Here is a 21,075-nt window from a genome sequence, read left to right as displayed (position 1 = left end):
CACATGCAAATCCCATGATTTTAGGTACAATTCTAGCAATTCAATCTGTGAAGTTCCCATACTTGGAAGGATGTTCTAGCTTATTTATTTTTTGTTATTTTTTAGTAGAACGTAGAATAGAGTTTTTTTTATCCTAGAGTTTTGTATCTTTTAGGTGGATTTCCTAGAGTGATGAACTTTTATTGTTCTATATCATTGATTGAAATTCTCAAGGTGGTGTTTCTGTATCTCTTAATGTTTAGTCTTGGTGGTGAACTTTTATACCTTTTACTCCAATAATAATATTTTACCATTATTCAAATTCTTGTGAGTTGTCTTTTTTATGAGTTTTTTTGTTTGCTATTAATCTCCATCATCTCAACCATCAATTCCTGGTATTAGATTTTGGATAGTAGATTTAAGTTAATGGCTTTATTATTTTTAATGTTGTAATTAATTTGTCCTGTAATATATTTGATTTTTTGCATGGATTAGACAATAAAAAACATAAATTTGATATGTGAGTTTGTAATTGATGAGATTATTGTGCTTATTATTTAGATTTGATATTAGTTTTTTTTTATTGATGGATTGGTATGGTTATTATCTTTGTTTTATGAAGTTTTTGTTTTTTTTATGGATTTCATTTTATATTTGCAAAAACTTGTTGATCTTGAAGTTGTTTCAGTATCTTTGCTGTGAAAATTGAAGTTTAGGTTTGATAATTCTTTATTTGATTTTGTTTTTGCTTATTAATACATGTTAATTTGCTTTTGACTTTGTTTTAGTTTTATTATTTGATTCAAAACAAATATTTATTGTATTAAGTTATTGATGTTGATTTTATTATTTGTTTGATTTGGCTATCTTTGTTTAAATTGTTTTAATGTGGATCATAGTGTTTAGAACTATCAAGAGTAATTGAGCAATTAATGCAGACCATATGGTGTCTAGAAATTTTGTAATGACTTTAACAAAAAATATTATATGGAAATGTTTAATTTGATGTGGAGTTACTGACAGTTTAAAACTGTTTATAGTAAAAATTATAGAAGGTGATAACATATGGCTATCAAATTTTTGGTTGGAGATGCTTTCCTTGAAAATACTGGAGTTGATAGGGGAATTGTTTGTAGTAAATTATATGGAAAAGATGGATTAAAAAAATTCTTATTTGGATAATGCTAGGTTCACTCTGCAAGAAATGTTCTTAGGATGGATTTTGGTGTTTGCTAAACCTAAATTTGTGGCTATACATGCTCTGAGTAGCTGATGTCTGTTGCAAGAAAATTATGTAGTGAAACTTCCTTCTTAAGTTGCTTTCTCTTGAATTTTGAGCTTGAAGTTTGTCGAGTTATCATGTCCTTGGTATTTATAAATTGATTTTTGATGAAATTGTGCTTTTCAGGTTTCAGTTTCACACTTTATAGTGATGCTCTTAAATGTTTAAACTAGTGATAAGCATCATGGTCCAATTTGTTTGTTGAACTTTGCAAGTTCATACAATAGAAAGATAACTGAATGGCAAAGTGTAAAGATACAAATTTGTTTATTATTGCCAAAAATTGATAGTCAAAGTGAGTGTTAAATGGAAGTTGAACTGTGTACCAAGGATTTTGGTTATTGTAAAAAGTGTTGAAAGTAAAAGACTTTGGTTGGTAATGTGCTTTTGAAAAGTTAAAAATAATGTAGCATTACATACAGACTTTTAAAATACAATGATAGTTCTCTTTGATATCTATTTTTGTTTGTTGCATAACCAGTTCATTCTTTGGGATGTAAGCCAAATGTACTATAATATAGTGTTTGTTGAATATTTGATGGTTGTATAGTAGTTTTTCTGAATCTGAAAGGAAGTAAGAAGCAAAATAACAGTTAGGGAGATAGTATATGGTTGATGGAATAGAAACTATCACAAACTTTTGTTGTTATTTATAAGTGAAGAAGTTGAGGTAGAAGTAAAAATGGATCTTAGACATTAGAATTGAGTTATTAGTTTTATTATCTTTTAGATGATGTAATCAATTTGTCCTATAATATGTTTGATTTTTTGCATGGGTCAAACAATAACAAACGTAAATTTGATATTTGAGTTTTTAATTAATGGGATTATTGTGTTTATTATTTAGATTTGATATTAGACTTTGATGTTGATGGATTGGTGTGGTTATTATCTTTATTTAGTTTTATTATCTTTATTTTTGTAGAAACTTATTCATTTTAGAGTTGTTGCTTTGTTTGCTAATTAATAATCTGCAAGTGCATAGAGTTAGGACAAGTAATATAATGATAAGTAGAGTATTGTTTCCACAATGATTGAAAAATAGAAAACTCAAGCACCAAAATTGTATGCCCTTAAACCTATACTTAGAAAAATCAATTAAAAGATATGAAAACTAATAAAATAAAAACTTGAAAACATGCAATACTGTGAATCAATACCAAATTAAACTAAATACAAAACAGAAAGCAAAATGACAATATAAGCAAAAACAGAAATCAATATAAAGCTAAATACCTAAATGGAAATCCAATTAACTTTAAATAGTATAAACCAAAAGTAATAATGTAAGAAAATAAGCAATGCTAATCAAAAGAACCAAAGCAGAAAATTATAAGAATCAATATGTGATGCCAAATATAAACCCTAATGAACTAGCATGCAAATCATGTAAACAAAAACCTTAATTTACTATAAATCATGCAAGGAACTTTATTTTAATTGAACAACATGCAATTAAATCAAATTAAACTTAAATAGAAATTAAATCAACTCAATATCCAAAACCAGAATGATATAAACCCTAATCTAATACAATTCATGCAAACCCTAATCAATAAGTACTAAACCGAATTGAAGCAAGATTAATTAAATGATGAAATAACTAATTGTTACACTAAAAACAATATAAAAAACAATTAAAATAAAAACAACCACACCCAAATTGTAATTATATCAGTTTAACCCTAAATCATGCAAACCTTACAACTGTGAGGTAATTAAACTTAAATTTGGCCTTAACAATATAAATTGAATGCTTAAAGATGGCTTAAACATCTAATTGAATGAATTTAAACAAAACAGATAATGAACCACATGAATTAAACAAAACTTAAAGATAGAATTACAAATTATAAAGATTAAAATCCAAACCGATTGCAACTAACACTTTTTAAACCAATTTGCATAAAAACTTAGTAAAATAGAATGAAAGAAAGCTTTAAACCAAAATTCAATTGAAGTAAACTTAAAATAATGTGCATAAACTAAATTGAAAAAACATAAAACTAAAAGAATAAGAACAAGAAACTTAAAAACTAAAAGTTTAAATGCTAAAGAAAACTAAAACCAAGAATGCTATGGATTGGTTTGTCACCTCAACCCTTGTACCCCTTTTTCCTAACACTTAAGTCATGTATTTATAGGCCTAGAAATTGCCTAGAGTGTTCAGTTGGAAATGAGATTCCAAGAAGACTTCACATAGTTTCGATTAGACTTGGTCTCTTTAATCCTAGAATGTTTCTTCAAAAAAGATTTCTAAAAAGAAAGCTTCTAAATCATACTTGGCTTTTATACTTTTACTATACCGTAACTTATCATGTATCAACTCATACCATACATAAACTTACCAAAATAGAATCTTGCCAAATAAAAAAACTATATTTTCGACCTTACAAAATTTAGCTTCCAAAAAATTGCTTAAAATCCTTTCATTTTGATCTTGATCTTCTCTTCCATGCCTTGGCTTGAGTTCTTGAAGAAAAATGAGAAATTAACTTCATCCAAAAAGCTTTCTAAATATTCGTACAAGTTGTATTTATAACTCATGGAAAATATGACTCCAAGTACAATTAGGAATACTTCACCCCTAAGAAAAGAAATCCAACTCCAAATATGAAAAGAAAACAAAATTACCACTTCATCATGCTACATCATTTTCTTCAACGAATAAGAAAACTCTTTAAATGCCATGTCATCCCATAGTAATCCCATGCATGTGCACCTACACAAACTACCATGAGCTCACAATCACATGAAAGTACAATTCTACCCCTATTCTTTGCCAAAATTCCAACTTGAATTCTTGCATGAATTTTCATCTTCTTTATCCAAGATTCATCATCTTTAACTCTATAACACTTGCCAAAGCCAATCTTGAACTTTAAGATTTCTTAAAAAATCAAGAACTTGTAAGAACATCTCAACTATCCAGAATATGATCAAGAATCATCCAAGAATCGTTATGAAACTTCAAAAATCTTTAAGAATTACCAAGAATCATTCTTTTCTTCAAGAAAACCTACAAAATAGAAAATTCAACCATTGTAAAAAGAATTTGGCTGATGAGGTTACTTAGAGAATTAAAAGTTTAGACTGTGACATCTATGACACTATTTTGTGATAATAAGGCTACTATAAGTATTGCCAAAAATCTTGTTTATCATGATAGGACCAAGCATATAGAGTTGGATTGATATTTCATAAAGGAAAAAGATAGAAAATGGGTCTGTCAAATTGGCCTATATCCTTACAAGTTCACAAATTGCATATATTTTGACTAAAGCTCTTTCTAGAAACATTTTTGACAGATTGAAATCCAGGCTGAGTATGATTAACATTCATAACTCAACTTGAGAGGGAGTGTAGAAATTTGAACTCCTAAATTAGTGCTTATTTGATTCTCCTACATTAGTGTGGCTTGATTTTCTAATTTATTATGAGAATATTTCTCGTTTACTTTTTTGATTTAGCCAACTATTCTGATTGTCAAGTTTTTAGGGATTTGTTTCTATTAGAATAGAATAATTCTCTTTCCTTTTATTATTTTTTTTCTGTTTCATATATGTTGTTTCTTAATAAGGAATTTCATTGTTTCTATTTATTTAGATGTACTTTTTCATTATAGATAGAATAAGAAGAAATAAGGACAATTGTTCTTTAAGTTTCCTACATTTTGGCATCTTTTGGGTATGCCAAATTTTGTTGAAAAGGTCCGTCAACCATCTTATCCCTATTTCACCCAAGCATTTTCAGACTTTAATTGGGATTCCATCTGGTCCTACAACTTTCTTTAATCTCATTCTTCTCAAAGCCTTTTTAACCTTGTAACTTTTAATATTATGCTTAAACACACGATTTACATCTTGAAAAGGCATGTTCAACCCACCTATATCATGCTCAAAACTATTATTAAATAGATTGTCAAATAATCTCTTAATATCTTTTTAATCGCCTTATCCTTCACTAAAACTCTTCCATCATTGCCTTTGATGTATCTAATGCTAGTAGGATCTCTACTCATCTTTTCCCTAATCTTAACAATTTTAAACAATTATATTTCTCTAACACTTGTCTCTAGTTTTCTACATAACTCATGGATTCTACTCTTTGAGTCTTGAATAGCCTTCTTAGTTTGATTTTTGGCTGTCTTATTTCACACACAATAGTTTTTTTTCTTTCTCTTTTTCTTTATTTTTCCATGTTCTTTTCAAGTATTCAGACTAGAAAACAGTTATAAACCCTAACCTCCTATTTGTTCTACATTACAAATGATGGAAAAATTTCAAATTGACAATAAATAAACAATAAGCACTTGAAAATTCATTGAGGCTTTTAAATAGAGAGACATGGCACATCTGAGATGTGGTGTCTTCTTTTTTGTTATATATTTTTTAGTCATGTTGTGGATATAGGCAATAGTTAAGGGATGACAACGTTTTCTTTGGTCTTGAAGTTTTTTTCTCTAATACCTTGATAAATATAAAATAAACTAGACTATTTCAAGAACTAATGGCCCTTTATTCAAGGAGTTAACTGTAGGGCCTTAATAAGTTTGATGTTTTATTTTTCAAAGAGATTATATTATAGGTTTCTTGATCATCTTTTTCTCCTTGTCAATAACTTTTAAATTCTTTATTCCTTTTCTAAATCCAATACAAACAAATAAATTGTGTTTTCTATTTTTAAGGACCATATTGAATAGTAGCTTCAGACAAGAAGCAACGAAGAAAAATTTGATGATATTGTTGTAGCATGTGGCAAGTTCTATTCTATTCAAGTTATTACATTTTTTTCACCAAATAGTGCACTTATCTATCTCTTTCAATGAATAGCTTTTTGGTTTTATCTTTGACAATTCCCAACATTAAAAAAAATAAATAAAGCCTTTTCCAGGTGAAATGTTATAGTACAAAACTTTGATGCCCATCAGCTTTGATTTTAGCAGTTTTTGTTTATGGTAATCGTGAATCCATATTTGAGTATCACATAATGTACTAAAACAATGAGAGTGTGATTGCTTCCTACTTAAAGCTATTGTCAATTATGTTTTAGGGACATTTAGTTTTTCATTTGTCAAAATAGTTTTGTTTCTTTTAAAAGTTCAAGACCTTTTTGCACTAGCCTAGTCCACAAGATTTAACTATTTTAAGACATAAGAGTTGAGAACATAGCAACACTGAAGCATTATTACCTCAAATGTCGAGGAATGAAGTCAAGGCCTGGACTAGGTATGAAAGAGAATCTTACAAAACAATAAAGACCAAAAGGGCATCGAGGTTACTGCAGCTTGCAGCAAGGTCATTCTGACAGTCAAGTTAGCACACAAACTCCAAAAATGATTGTAGAGATAAAAAATAGATAGTGATCATTTTTAGATATGAGGATTGAGAACATAACAACACTGATACATTTTATTAGCTTGAAAGTTGAAGAATGCACTAAAGGTGTAGAAAAGAGTTTTGCAAAATAGTAAAGAGTAATGACTAACATGGGTATCAAGGTTGCAAGGCACATGCTCAAGTAATAAGGTGAGGTGTAAATTACAAAAAGTGCCTTAAACCCTTTAGTTGAAGTGATGTCTTCAACAGTAGTGCATATAAGCATATTTTAAAAGGAAAAAGACACATGAAAGTGACATCCTAGTCAAATGTCTATTTTTTTTTCATTTTTTTCTTTGAGTTATATTGTTAAAAAGGGATCATATACGTGCTTTATACTAGAATTAAAGAAAGTACAATATTATCCGTTTGTAGATTTTTGTTGAATACAAAGTGGCCTAGTCTTTAATTAGATTTAGGGTTATTCTTCTCTATAAAATGAGGTATCACTTACTAGATGCAAGTAAAATCGAGATTGGTTACTTCAACTTCATTGCAGAGTTCTGACATGCAAAGACTAATTTGAAGGGATTAAAGAGAAAGAAGTAAATATTATCAATTTAGTTGTGATAGAAGAAAGAATTTTAAAATTTCTTCAAATGAATTTTCATTTAGTTTATAGATTATGATTCTTGGTTTATTATAATTACTCATGTGCAATTCTAGTAATTGTTAGTTTCAAGAATGGTGTATGAAGTTTTGGCTTGATGGATATAAAAGCTTAGATAGAGCTAGAAGCCATAAAGATGTTTCACCTACTCTCATCAAGTAACTAATCTAAATTTATTTTTTAAATTAGGTTGACATATGTAAATGCCAGCATGTGCCGATGGTGGTTGAAACATGTACCGAGACCAAAGGCAAACATATCCTGATGGTGGTCAAGGCATTTGCACATGTCATGATTGACAAGTTGGTCTAGGCCCAAGGGTTCTATCCAAGTCAAAGAATAGTTCTAGTTCTAGTGGGTTAGGGTTTGACAACCTGGAAGAGCAAGCCTTGAGGCCTACTGATGGCCTAGGTCACAAGAAACTAGCCTAAAACTATGGTATGGCCAGTGATCAAGATTTTAGAGGCTCAGCCACGATGTTCAAGTTTTGCATAATTAAGCCAAGCCTAGGTACGAGTGCTGGTAAGTACTTATATGAATTTAGAATCCATAAAAATAACATTGGTACGATAGAAACATAAAGATGTGCCTGAACCTATCGATTGCCTGGTCATGGTGTGCATGATATGTAGCTTGAGCCTAAGATACCTATACATGATGCAGGCTTTTCATGTGCCAATGGTGTTTGAGGAAATTACCTACATAAAAGGCTAACCTGTGTCGATAATGGTTGAAACATGTGCTAAGACCAAGGACTAACATATGCCGATGATGGTCAAGGCATATGCATATGTCACAGTCCACAAGTTGGTTTAGGCCTAAGGTTCTCTCTGAGTTGAGGAGTAGTTCTAGTTTTATCAAGACAACATTTGGTAGCTAAGGGAACTAGGCCTTGAGGCCTACTGGAGGCCCCGGTCACAAGAAACTAGCCCAAAATAGTGGTATGGGCAGTGATCAAAACTCTAGAGGCTTAGGCATGGTGTTCAAGTTTGACAAAATTGAGCCAGGCCTAGGTGCAGTTGTTGAGTGCTTATATGAATTTACAAGCCATAAAAATGACATTGGCATAGCAAAAATATCAAGATGTGCATGAACCCACCTATTGCCTAGTTGTGGTATGCATGGTCATGGTCCAAGCTCAAAATACCCGCACGTGGTGTGTGTCCCATCTTATGCCGATGGTGTTCAAAGAAACTGCCCGTACAAAGGGCCAACATGTGTTAATTGTGTCGAAGTATGTGCTGAGACCAAGGGCCAACATGTCTCGATAATGGTCGAGGCATGTGCATATGTCATGGTCCACAAACTGGTCAAGCTTAAGTGTTCTCTATGAGTTGAGAAGTAATTCTAGTTCTACAAGATAAGGTCAATAGCTAGGGGGACCAAGCCTTGAGGCCTACAAGAGGCTCAAAACATGTGGAACTAACCTAGAATAGTGGTATGGGCAATGATCAAGACTCTAGAGACTCAAGCATGGTGTTTAGGTTTGGCAGAATTGAGCCAAGCCCAGGTGATGGCACTAGAGAGCAATGCGCGGGCACACAATCAAACCTAGGTGTGGGTACTGATGATTAAAGTATAGGTGCAGGGTTAGACCTAGGTGTGGGCACTGGTGATCGAGGTGTGGGTGCACGGTTAGAGCTAGATGCGAACAGCCTTAGACATAGTTCTGGGGGGTTAGATTTGTGGGCTTGTAAAAGACCTTGTATTGTAGCATAATCTTTGACAAGCTAGAATTATGCTAAGCATTTGAGTTTTATAGGCTGACTTAGGCATACAGAGTCAATTCCCTATCCAAGGTGTAGACACTCTATTTTGTCCGGGGTCCTTTGTCAAGTAAAACAGGTCCAAGCTCAATTGTAAATTTTTTTTCATTTTTATTTTAGATTTTTATTTCATATTTATCATTTTTTAATTTTTATCTTATGGTCTACTTATTGTTTATTTTCTTTTCCTATCTTCATTATCTGATTATTTTTTTTTAAAAAAAAGAAAGATTGAGATTAGGCTTGCTGATGATCAGAAAGCATAATTAGATGCTAATTTTTAGCATTGGATGACTAATTGGAATTGAACTGAAACTCTATCAGCATGGTTTTATAAACCATTGTAATTCACAGTTTGAAAGGGAAGAGGGGAGGAAAAATAGAAGAAGAATTCGAATATGAGAGAGGGAATGAAAAAGAAAAATAGATTTGAGGGAGAGATATAGAGAAAAGTATACAGCAACCAGAAAAGAGAGATTACAGAAAGGCATGGGAATCATCGAGCAAAAGTGTAATGACCCAATCTAGAACAGAGGCTAAAGTAGAAACACTTAGATTTCTTGTTGACGTCTTCCATCGAGGTACAGAGAAAGATCCTGCAGATCGCCCAAAAGCCAAAGTCCTTCATGATATGTTGCTTGAATACACAAATGATTTCAGGAATTCTAGCTAGGAGCATGTAGGTAATTTTGATTGTCCAGAGAAGAGATGAATCCTGAATACTTTTATAGATACATCCCTCTTAGTCGAATAAAAACTTCTTTTACAACTGAAAGCTATCCTATCTTGAGTTGTTCTTTCCCTTCTATGACCATAAGTGATGACATTGAAAGAGTGGTTTCTAGTTCTCTCATTCGATGCAAATTTGGATCAATGGAGGCTGCAGCAAAGGTGCACACTCTTGAAATAACATTCAAGAAGTTTAGCTTCAGCGGCATTGATTTGGATGCATTTCTTGATATGTCCACCGATGAGCTGGTCAAGCTGTTCCCTGCTCATGCCTGTAAAAGGTTCCAGAGGGAACTCAAGCGAAAGCCCATGGCTTTGATTAAGAAACTCCACAAGGCGAAAATGAAGGCCTCACCTAGTGAAAACATTTGTTTTGAAGTCGTTGAGTGTACGAGATTTCATGTGAATAAGGCAAAGAAAAGGTTTTATCATGCTAGGTTTTCTTCTGTGACCAAGAAAAACATCTTGAAGGCTATGGACAATCTAGTGGAGCCGAACAGACATGAGGCACTGCAACTCCAAAGAGCAAAATCTCTAAAATCTTCAGATTTAGAAGCATGTTTTCCTTTCCTAACCATGCGGAGGTCGGGGTTGCATAGGCAGCATAGGAGGCAAGGAGGAGAAGGAGAACTAAAGGGAATTTACGCCAAGCTCGTGATTGTTGTTGTGGTACTTTTGATCTGCACACTCTTGCTTTTATTTTTGGCCATAATTGGTGGAAATCAGGATCTCTCCATCCTTCTAAGATCAATGCAAAAGAACTTTGGGAAAGTGCCAAGTCTGGTGGCTGGAGGCCATCATCTGCTCCACGATCTGATTGGCCTCCTCTTCCAAGGGAAACTAATGGCTATCTTCGAGTTCGTTGCAATGACGGCCTAAATCTGGGAAGCTTGGAAGAAACAGCTGCTTTATTCCATGTAAACTCAAAATCGATTAATAGAACCACTGAGGGTTTCTTGAATGCAATAAATTACAGTTGCCTAGCTGGCCATGACGAGTTTACTTGGCATGTGGAGTATGAAGTCCAACCTGAGGATACATGGGATGTCATTTCATCAAAATTTGGGTCATTTGTTTTGGAATATCCTGAAAAGAAACTGATTCCATCACAAATTGTGATTTTAGATATTTTATGTGGCTATTCTATGAGTGCAGATATTGTCACGTACAAAGTCACAAAGAGAGATACACTCTATACAATCCATTCACGATTTGGTACAGATCTAAATAAGACTATCAAGTTGAATAGGATTGAGAATCCAAAGCTTATTCATAACGGTGATGGTGTTGAAAAGCCGTTGGAATTCGGAAGAAGTAACGGCCATCGTGAATGGAAGCTTAAGGAAAGTTTTCGAAAGCAACAGTGAGGGAAAGAGAAGGCTAAAAAATAAAAGAGCTTGAATAGAGTTTCAGAACAGGCCCGTTTCAAAGGAAAAGAAGATAGGCTCACCCTAGACCTTAAACCCGAGCTGTTCATTAATCAAAACCAAAGCCTTGAGTCGGAACCCATTCAAGAAACAATCTAGGCCTAATTCAGAAAGTTGGCCTAAATTGGTTTTGATTCGGGATTAAGCTCAATTTTTGGTAAGATGTTTTCTTTCCCGTTTTGACTTTTTGGTTGTAGTATGTCATTTATTCACTCATTTTATTTTATGTTTTCATGATTTAAAAACATTGGTTAATAATAAAAATAATAATTTGAAGGAAAAAATATTTTTGAGGAAAAGTTAAAAGTATCAATTTTCCTTAAAAATAAGCTTTCAAAAATAGATTTTTGAGGAAAAGTTGAAAGTATCAATTTTTCTTAAAAATAAATTTTCAAAAAAAGAGTTTTTTGAGGAAAAGTTGAAAGTATCAATTTTCCTAAAAAAGATAAATTTTCAAAAAAGGTTTTTTTTGAGGAAAAGTTGAAAGTATCAATTTTTCTCGAAATTAAAGTTTCCAAAAAATATTTTTGGGGAAAAGTTGAAAGTATCAATTTTCCTTTTTCAAAAAAAGGTTTTTTGAGGAAAAGTTGAAAGTGTCAATTTTCCTCAAAATTAAAGTTTTCAGAAAGTATTTTTGAGAAAAAGTTGAAAGTACAAAAGTAATCATTTTTTTTCTTCTTTTTTATTTTCTTGAATTTTCTTTAATGTTAAATAATTTGACAACAGAGCCTCTACAAGTGAAACAATAGTTTTCTTGCATACTCTTGAGGTGAGGGAATTTTTTCAATTTTATGCTAAAAGTATTAGAGTCAATTGAGAATAATTTTCAATAATTAATTACTTGGTAAAATTTTAAGGTTTATTGGATAACATAAAATTAAGCTGGTACCATCTTTTGATGGGCGTTGTGAGGGTGCTATAACCTTCCTCATATGTAACCGAACTCCTAAACCCTATTCTGGTTAATAGACTCGAACCTATTCTTTTAAGGACCCTTAAACTTAAGTGTTCCCTGGAAGGATAGATTCTTTAGGTGGCCAATCGCACCTAGATAAAAAAGATTGGTGGTGACTCTTTAAGTCAATGTTTGGCGATGGATCCCTAGATCTAGACGTTATGACAGTTTGGTGACTCCGTTGGGGAAGTCCGAGAGTCAGGCCAGCAAATAAATTTGTGTTATCCAAAAGCCTAATAAAATTGAACCTTTTGTATAGATTTTTTATTCATTCATGTTTATTTACTTTATTAATTATGTCATTCATATGCATATGCATAACATGAGCTTTATACCCGAGCTCTGTCCCTCTAGGAGGGAGTAAAGTACCTATTACTTTTGTGAGGTTTAATGCCTCCGCAGTGGCTAGCAAAATACTCCCATTCAAATTGAACCTTTTCTGCTTGTAGCCTGTAATGGATGAGGATTAGGATGCCTTACTAGTTTGTGATGGACAATGATGTAAGGAGTAATTTGGAAACCTTTAGACTTTAACCTTGAATCATATATAGTGAACCTTAGAAGTGCCTAAACCTAAGATAGAGCCCTTTCTACCCAATGATAGGTATACCCTGAAATTAGGACCCAAGAAGAATATTTATCTAATCATTTTGATTGTTTGGCTTTGTGCATCATTTTCATTATCATATGTAACATTTATGCATCGGCATCACTTTCATTTCATCTATGAAACTAACTATGTTGTTTGTCTGATTTTATGCATTTGCATTATTTTCATGATCATGTTTTAACACAATCATTTGCATCCATTTCATATTAGATTTCATCCATAAAAATGTACATTTCATTCGTGCATCAACATATCATACATAAAGCATAGCATAGCATTTCTAATCATAATTGTGGTGCTAAAAGTTCAAGGATAGCTCTACCAAGCAACCATATTCACCAATACAATACAAGAGCTTGAACCAGACAAATGGCATAAGAAAATTCTAATTGTCTCGAGAGATTAGAGAAAGCTCAAGAGAAGTTAGAATAAGGGTTGAATAAGATTTTAGAGGCTTTGAACAAGCTAAACAAGGGGAAGGCAATAGAGGAGAATGCTAGCCAATAAGAAGAGGATAACTCACTGTACCCTTCTGGTTTCAAGCCATATCAAGTCCAACCTGCATAAGGTCCACCATCACAGCGGTTCACTTATCTTATAGGGTACACATATCCTAGAATACCATGAGATTCAAATCAAGGACAGTACCAAAGTTATATAAATTCTATCTTTACTGAAAAGGTAGTAAAACCAATATCAATCCCTAATTTGGATGATCTAAAAGAATAAAAAAATTGAAGCCTAAAGAGAAGGAGCTTGTAGAAGCTTTAAAAGCTGAACAAAAGATAAACTTGTTAGAGGAAAAGCTACGAATAGTGGAAGGAGTGGGTTTTCATGGTTTTACCGATGCCGATAGCTTTGTTTAGTCCTGGATGTGGTTATCCCTTCGAAGTTTAAAGTGCCAGAGTTTGAGAAATACGATAGTACAAGGTGTTCAAAAATTTGCATTACTTTATACTATCAAAAAATGACTATCCATGCCAATAATGAAAAGCTCTTGATTCACGTCTTTCAAGATAGCCTAACAGGCTTCGTTGCTAGATGATATGTCTAGTTGGACAGGACATGCATTTGTTCTTGAAGCGATATGGCTTATATTTTCATTAGTCAATACCAGTATATAATAAACTTAGCCCTTGATCATCTTTCTTTACAGAATATGAAGAAGAAAGCAACTGAATCATTCAAAGAATATGCCCAACAGTGAAGGGATATTGCTTCTCAAGTGCAACCTCTTTTGACTGAAAAAAAGACCACCGTATTGTTTGTCAGTACTTTGAAATCCCCTTATTATGAAGAGATGATAGGAAATGCCATAAAAAATTTCGTTGACATGGTGATCTCAGGCGAAATCATTGGAAATGCCATTAAAAATGGCAAGCTAAAAAGAGGAGAAACCAAGAAGGCACTCGAGAAGAAAGAGACTAAAGCTCAAGCTGTAGGCTTTAACAAACAGTTCAGGGGATATCAACCTTATCCACCCCTAGGTTACTCTCCATGCCATCTTGCTGTGAATAATGCTTCATCTTATCCATACCAACCAGCCCCACAACCACCTAATTCATCCATATACTAGCCCATTTTTATCCCCCAAGCTCCCATATATAACCTTAACAGTCAAACTCCTGCAAGACCCTAAATTCATCTTATTAGCCTAAAAAGTGGCTTATGAGAGCAATGAACTATTTGAGAAAAACTTGTATCTGATCCAATCCTCATGACTTATACAAAGTTATACCGAGAGCTCTATAATAGCCAACTGATTGCCCTGAAGCCGTGTGGACCCGTTCAAACCACCTTATCTTAAGTGGTATGATCTTATAGCTCATTGTGACTACCCCTATAGAATTGCTGGCCATTGCACTGAAAATTGCACTACTCTAAAGCATGAGGTGCAACGTAATCAAGGATGGAATGGTAAGTTTTGATCAAGGAAGAGCAACAGGGAAACATGAGTACAGAGATTAAGGAAAGCTTCTTATACATTGGTTTGAGGATGAGAGTGAAAAAAAAAAGAGGACAAACTGATTTAATATGGTGGTCCAAATTTCGAGTCGAATGTCACTCAACGAGTGGAGAGAGCCTATTCTCAAGAAGCGAATTTCAATTATCTATCTTGAAATTGAATAGAACATCGATCATATTCCAGCAGCTATAGCTGAAGATGTGGAGCTTACGATGGCTGCTGCTCAGAGAGCTCTTTCTAGAAACAAAGGCAAAGATTGGGCTTCAGCTTCTGGCACTATTCGTGCCAAGTATTTACGAGCCACCGTTTCCAAGATAATAGAGAGAAAATCTGAATTAACAAAGCTTAAGCAATTGATTACAGGAAACCACTTGATGAAGCAACTTGGGACATTGATGATGTTATTGGATGTTTTGAGTACTATACATACCTTGCTGAAGGTTTAGATATGAAGCAAAAGGTTGCTATCTCTTCCTATTGAGACATTTAAGAGTTATGTGCTTAAGGAACCACTTGGGGTCGTTAGATTGATTACTCTATGAATTATTCACTGTTGATGGCCACCTAAAAGTAACTCTTGCTTTGGCTGTAGATTGTGTTGCAATATTGAAGCCTTTCAAGTTGGTATCTATCACCTATTTGAAGCTGGCTGACGTGTGTAGGAAAGTTGGTTTTCCTCCAAGTGTCTTGAACATTCTGACTGGATCGGGCCTGAAAGTTACGATGCCTTTGGCATCTCATCCCAATGTTGACAAGATTGCCTTTACCAGAAGTACTACAACATGGAGCATGACAACGAAAGCAGCCGTTCAAATGGTCAAGCCTGTATCTTTAAAACTCGGTAAGAAAAGCCCAATCATTTTGTTTGAGGATTAAGAATATGAAGAGTCACAATGAATCAATAAGATGAGATAAAAATCGTTCACCTGATTGCATAGGGGCATGATTTTAAAGAGGATGTTAAAACTGGTTGAATGCTACTTGTCATTCTAAAAGTTCTTTTAAAGTAATGTTAGGATTTCTTTTTTTGCAATATGATTTCACTTGTTATCATCTTAATAAGGGTAAGTTAATGCATTTCATTACATTTTATCTCTCACTCGACCATTATTCCATGCTCTGTTACCTTTCATAACTTTACGTTCCCATTCTCAAATTTCAGATGATGAGTATTTAGACAATGATAACAATAATTCTGGGATTTAATTTTGAGAACTCATCCACATTAATATGAGGAGATCATTTGAGCAAAAAAGTAAGCGGTTACCAGAGGTGAAATAGATATGTCTTGAAGATGTGCAATCTTTTATACAGGTTCATGAGCTTTGTTCAATAGATGATGTTCAAGAAAAGTATTCACAATTGAGATGAAAAATGGCCATCTTTCTTTTACCATTCAAAAAACCATTTATTGCTACCCCTTTGAGCCTATTATGATTTCTTTTTTTGAAGAACCCCAACCAAGGATTACCCTCTACATTGGGGGGCAATTTTTGAAAAAAGATATCACAAAAGGTCTCAAAGATGGAAAGAGAAAGAAAAGTAAAAGAAAAAAATAAATGCTACACATGATTTAAGGCAAAATAATGAGAATCTTTTGTGTAAGGAAAGAAAAAAGTAGTGAAATGATGTGGGGGCAAAATGCCAAGTTGCATCAAATGATCTTTTGGTCTTGAACATTTTTAATACATGTTTTGAGCCTATTATATCCATTTCTTTTATGACCCCTCACCTTGACCAACATTACAACCTTGAAAAGTCCATTTAGATCAAGTGTGAATGCTCAACTTGAATGATCATATGTTGGGCGAAAGCATGCTCATGATGAAACAATGGAATTATGCTACATTGCTCTAAAGTTTGATGTGTGGAAAGATATCAACAATGGATGAAAAATGATGAAAAATGAAAAAATGAAAAAATGGAAAAACAAAAAAAAAAATGAGAAAATGAAAAAAAAAAAAGATTCAAATTGAAAACCTGAAAAGGTGATTTGGGTAGAAAAAGATCTAGGTCAAATGGTTCATATGGATGGAAGATCAAAGACATCTGAAGATCCCTCAAAGACTGAGGCAAAGTTCACAAAGCTCAAGATGACTTCAACAGTAAATGAAATGAGTTTTTGAAAAAGAATCCTAGATTAATGTGGAAAATTATCTGAATATTCATCGTTTGGACATACCATTCATCCTAATGACATGTATCCAATTTATTTTCTTTCCCATTTATTTTGTACCAAAATATATCTTCATTGATTATCTTTACCATAATTCACCTTGTATTCTCTTATTGTTACATCCCTCGAATAAATCAAGAAAATGTATGAGTGCATTATATTTGTCAAGAATTGAAATGATGATGAATGAATGACAATGTGCATAAAAAAGGTCTTGCATTCCTTTAAAGAGAAATCTAAGATGATGGTGGTAACAAAATTGAAGAAATGGTAAAACCCTAAAAAGATAATTTGAAAGGACATATGATGTGACCAAATAGAGAATATGATGATGGATTGGACAATAAAATGAAGATGAGGCAAATCTTGAAAAGTGGTATAGTCAAGTGATGAATACGGGGATGTATTGGTCGATATAACCTATGAGTTATGATTAAGTGATGAAAATGATATGGGGCAATGAAGCTTATGAATGATGACCAAGTGACAGATGATGAAATTTGTTTTGAAATGGCTAGTATTGAGAAGCTTATAATAATGACCAAGTGATAGAAGATAAAATTTATTTTGAAATGGTTAGTGCTGATAAGCATGGCATGTGGGGTAATAGGTAAAATTTATTGGTGCTGAGAAACCTTCGGACGGTGATCAAGTAATGGAAACAATGATGATCAATTGATGAAGTTTGTTCTAAAATGTTGAGAAGCTAAATAAGGGGAAAATGTGAGATGGTAGGGTCTTGAGGACCATATACCACAATTATTTAAAATTTTGTGACATAGACGTCTGCATTGCATGCATCATGTGGGCATCATTGCTTGAATAGTACATGCACATGATTTGATGAATTAAACTTTGTTTGGACATGCATGGTACTATGAGAATATAGGTTATCGCATTTGCGTCATTAAGAAGGCATTTGCATCTTTGGTCATAACATTCATTCATGCAAATTTTTAAGTCACTTGAAAAAAATTGTGAATATTTTAATGAGAATTTTTGAGAACTCAAATGAGAATCTTTGAGGAATGAAACCCTAAAGTTCGTCGAAGGTGAATCTTTGAACAAATGAAAAGTTTTGAACTTTTGGATGTGAATCTCCAAAATACAAAGCTTTAATTTTTTGGATATGAATTTCTAATGTTTTAAATGAGAACCTTTGAACCTAGATGTGAAACTCTAAGTTTTATTGCTGAGCCTTTGAACTCAAATGAGAAGCTTTGAATTTTTGGATATGAATCCCAAGCTTGCCAAATGCGAACCTTTAAAAAGCCTTGAACTTTTGAATGTGAGCCTCCAAAGTTCAAATGAGGATCTTTGATGCGAGTTTTGCAAGTTGCAAATGCAAATCTTGAGATCCTGCAAATTTGAATGAAAATGAAATTTTGAGAATCAAATTTCAGTAAATTCTTATGAAATTGGAAGGTTCTTGTGAATCTGAACCTATGAATGTTGAACTCAAATTGTGAATCTTTGAGTTCCCATTACAAAATTTCTTCGATCATGATTTATAACTCCTTTGGACATGATTGTCAATGAGTAATTTACTTTTCAAAGTCATGGTGCCTCTGTTTAGAGGAGCAATTTATTTTCCAAAATTGTGGTGCCTTTATTTAGAGGAGCAATTTACTTTTTGAAAGTTGTTGAGCCTCTGATTAAAGGAGCCATTTATTTTTCCAAAGTCATTGGGCCTCTGATTAGAGGAGCCATTTATTTCTCAAAGTCGTTGAACCTCTTATTAGATGAGCCATTTATTTTTCAAAGTCATTGAGCCTCTGATTAGAGGAGCCATTTATTTCTCAAAATCGTTGAGTCTCTGATTAGAGGAGCCATTTATTTCTCAAAATCGTTGAGCCTCTGCTTAGAGGAGCTTTGATCAAAATTTTTAAAAAAATTTACCTCTATTTAGAGGAGCTTTGTTTATGTTTCTCAAAGTCGTTGAGCCTCTGCCTAGAGGAGCTTTGATCAAATTTAAAAAAAAAAAACAAAAAACAAAAAAATTACCTCTGTTTAGAAGAGCTTTGTTTATGTTTCTCAAAGTCGTTGAGCCTCTACTTAGAGGAGTTTTGGTCAAAATTTAAAAAAAAAAAACAAAAACAAAAAAAATTACCTCTGTTTAGAGGAGCTTTGTTTATGTTTCTCAAAGTCATTGAGCCTCTGCCTAGAGGAGCTTTGATCAAAATTTTAAAAATAAAAAAAAGTAAAAAAAAAGGTAAAAAAAAATCCAGTTGAGTCTTGAATGGGTGTCTACGTCTTTGCACAATTTTTGTTTCATAGAAAATGTGCAAAGAGGGGTAGCTGTAGACACCCCATTTTGTCCGGGGTCCTTTGTCAATTAAAACCAATCCAAGCTCGAATGTAAATTTTTTTTTCATATTTATCATTTTTTAATTTTTATCTTATGGTCTACTTATTGTTTATTTTCTTTTTCTATCTTCATTATTTGATTACTTTTGTTTTAAAAGAAATATTAAGATTAGGCTTGATGATGATCAGAAAGCATAATTAGATGCTAATCTTTAGCATTGGATGACTAATTGGAATTGAACTGAAACTCTATCAGCATGGTTTTATAAACCATTGTAATTTACAGTTTGAAAGGGAGGAGGGGAGGAAAGATAGAAGAAGAATCCGAATAGGAGAGGGGGAAGGAAAAAGAAAAACAGATTTGAGGGAGAGATATAAAGAAAAACATATAGCAACCAAAAAAGAGAGATTACAGAAAAGCATAGGAATCATCGAGGGAAAGTGTAATGACCCAATCTAGAACAGAGGCTGAAGTAGAAACACTTAGATTTCTTGTTGGTGTCTTCCATTGAGGTACAGAGGAAGATCTTGCAGATCACCCAAAAGCTGAAGTCCTTCATGATATGTTGCTTGAATACACAAATGATTTCAGGAATTCTAACTAGAAGCATGTAGGTAATTTTGATTGTCCGGAGAAGAGAAGGATCTTGAATACTTTTACAGATACGTCCCTCTTAGTCGAATAAAAACTTCTTTTACAACTAAAAGCTGTCCTGTCTTAAGTTGTTATTTCCCTTCTATGACCATAAGTGATGACATTGAAAGAGTGGTTTCCAGTTCTCTCATTTGTTGTAAATTTAGATCAATGGAGGCTGCAGTAAAGGTGCGTACTCTTGAAATAACATTCATGAAGTTTATCTTCAGAGGCGTTGATTTGGACACTCTCCTTGATATGTCCACCAATGAGCTGGTCAAGCTGTTCCCTGCTCGTGCCTGCAGAAGGTTCCAGAAGGGTCTTAAACGAAAGCCCATGGCTTTGATTAAGAAACTCCACAAGGCGAAAAAGGAGGCCTCACCTGGTGAAAACATTTTTTTTGAAGTTATTGAGTGTACGAGATTTCATGTGAATGAGGAAAGAAAGGGTTTATCATGCTAGGTTTTCTTCTGTGACCAAGAAAAACATCTTGAAGGCTATGGACAATCTAGTGGAGTCGAACAGACATGAGGCACTACAACTCTAAAAAATAAAATCTATAAAATCTTCAGATCTGAAAGCACGTTTTCCTGTCCTAACCATATGGAGGTCGGGGCTGCATAGGCAGCATGGGAGGCAAGAAGGAGAAGGAGAACTAAAGGGAATTTACACCAAGCTCGCGATTATTGTTGTGGTACTTTTGATCTGCATACTCTCGCTTTTGTTTTCGACCACAATTGGTGGAAATCGCGGATCTCTCTAGCCTTCCGAGATCAATGTAGAAGAACTTTGGAAAAATGCCAAGTCTGGTGGCTGGAGGCCATCATCTGCTCTATGATCTAATTGGCCTCCTCCTCCAAGGGAAACTAATGGCTATCTTCGAGTTAATTGCAATGGCGGCCTAAATCTGGGAAGCCTGGAAGAAACAGCTGCTTTATTCGATGTAAACTCAAAACCGGTTAATAGAATCACTGAGGGTTTCTTGATTGCAATAAATTACAGTTGCCTAGCTGGCCATGATGAGTTTACTTGGCATGTGGAGTATGAAGTCCAACCTGAAGATACATGGGATGTCATTTCATCAAAATTTGGGTCATTTGTTGTGGAATATCCTGAAAGGAAACTGATTCCATCACAAATTGTGATTTTAGATATTTTATGTGGTTGTTCTGGGAGTGCAGATACTGTCACGTACAAAGTCACAAAAAGAGATACACTCTATACAATCCGTTCACGATTCGGTGTAGATCTAAATA

General features: G+C 33.5%; 2 pseudogenes; both read left to right on the top strand.

The window, feature by feature from the left end:
* Positions 1-14,770: 14,770 nt before the first annotated feature.
* LOC111274765 (aminoaldehyde dehydrogenase 1, peroxisomal pseudogene) lies at positions 14,771-15,599 on the top strand (annotated as a pseudogene).
* A 3,877-nt stretch (positions 15,600-19,476) lies between these two features.
* Positions 19,477-21,075, top strand: LOC149514054 (small ribosomal subunit protein uS19 pseudogene; annotated as a pseudogene).

The sequence above is a fragment of the Durio zibethinus genome, chromosome 17, assembly GCF_047325235.1.
Source record: "Durio zibethinus cultivar Kanyao isolate XHJ-2024 chromosome 17, ASM4732523v1, whole genome shotgun sequence".
Lineage (NCBI taxonomy): Eukaryota > Viridiplantae > Streptophyta > Magnoliopsida > Malvales > Malvaceae > Durio > Durio zibethinus.
The sequence above is the reverse complement of the archived record's forward strand: the minus strand, read 5'-3'. Positions and strand labels throughout refer to the sequence as shown.